Below are 1,576 nucleotides of genomic sequence, written 5' to 3'. Positions count from 1 at the left end.
GTGGGCTATGACCCACTTCTTCAGATGTATGGAGTGAAAATTATAGTAGCCAGGCATAAATATACAGCACAGGAAAAGCTGGGAGTTGCTTTACTAAGTGGGGGGTCAATGATTCAGTCAGGGTGGATGTGTCCCATTCCCAACAGTTGACAAGAAGGTCTGAATGTCAACAGAGTAAAAATTGCTTTTTCGTAACAATGCCAATTCCATTAGGGTGGATGGCTCATACTCAACTATTGATGGGAGATTACTTCTTGTAGTGACTCAGCCATTCCCAGTCTTTATTCAGGGCTAATTTGATGGTGTCAAGTTTGCAAATGAATTCCAGTTCTGCAGTTTCTCGTTGAAGTCTGTTTTTGATGGTTTTTTTGGTTGAAGAATGGCCACTTTTAAGTCTGAAATTAAGTGTCCAGGGAGGTTAAAATGCTCTCCCACTTTTTTTTTAATGTTATAATTCTTCATATCTGCTTTGTGTCCATTTATTCTTTTGTATACAGACTGTCCGGTTTGGCCAATGTATGTGGCAGAGAGGCATTGCTGGCAAATGATGGATATGTGGACAGAGTTGGCAATGGGGTTTGTTGCAGGGGATGGTTCCTGGGTTAGTGTTTCTGGTGTGTGGTTGCTGGTGAGTATTTGCCTGAGGTTGGGGGGCTGTCTGTAGGCGAGGACTGGTCTGCCTCCCAAGGTTTGTGAGAGCAAGGGATCGTCTTCCAGGATAGGTTGTAGATCCTTGGTGAGGTGTTGGAGAGGCTTCTATTTGCTAGTAAGTGTGTGTGTATGTGATAGAGGCTTTAGGGAACGTATCGTAATTTCACTGCCTCACCCTGTTTGCGTTGCTATTTCAGTAGCCTGATCCCTATGTCCAAGCATACAAATGCTACATAAGTACATAAAATCAGTGTTCTGTACTTAGGGTGACCAGATGTCCCGTTTTTATCGGGACTGTCCCGATATTTCCTTGTTTGTCCCTCTTCCCCGGGCTCACCATTCCTCCTCCCTCCACAAGCGCTGGAGGGAGGCCCAGGAGACTCAGGGGAAGCGCGGGGCCGGGGTGAGTAAGAGTCCGGCCTGGCCCCGAGCAGGCAGGACTCAGTTGGGTGGTAGGGAGAGGAGGGGGGCGGGCCGCGGGGCCAGGTGGCGGCTGTTCTCCCCCCCCCGGGCAGCGGGACTCGGGAGCAGCCGCTGCTGCAGCTCCCACTGCCGTGGGGGAGGAAGCGGCCATGGCGCTTGGCGGCTGCGGCTCTGGCGCCCCCGAACCCCCCGAGCCGGGGCCTGCTGCGGGGACCCAGTAGCACGCATGCTGGGCCCAGCCCCTGGCCAGTCGCGTCTGGGCTGCTGCCCAGCTGGTGCTATCCCGCGGCGGCCCTGGGGCGGAGGCATCGGCAGCCCAGCCCCGTTCGTTCCCCTGCGGGACCCGAGCGGGACGGGGGGGGGCTGGGGCCTGCTGCCCCCGCTCCAGGGCCGCCGCGGGATAGCACCAGCTGGGCAGCAGCCCAGACGCGACTGGCCAGGGGCTGGGCCCAGCGTGCGCGCTGCTGGGTCCCCGCAGCAGGCCCCGGCTCGGGGGGTTCGG

This window comes from Trachemys scripta, chromosome 12 (assembly GCF_013100865.1).
Source record: "Trachemys scripta elegans isolate TJP31775 chromosome 12, CAS_Tse_1.0, whole genome shotgun sequence".
Classification (NCBI taxonomy): Eukaryota; Metazoa; Chordata; order Testudines; family Emydidae; genus Trachemys; species Trachemys scripta.
The sequence above is the reverse complement of the archived record's forward strand: the minus strand, read 5'-3'. Positions refer to the sequence as shown.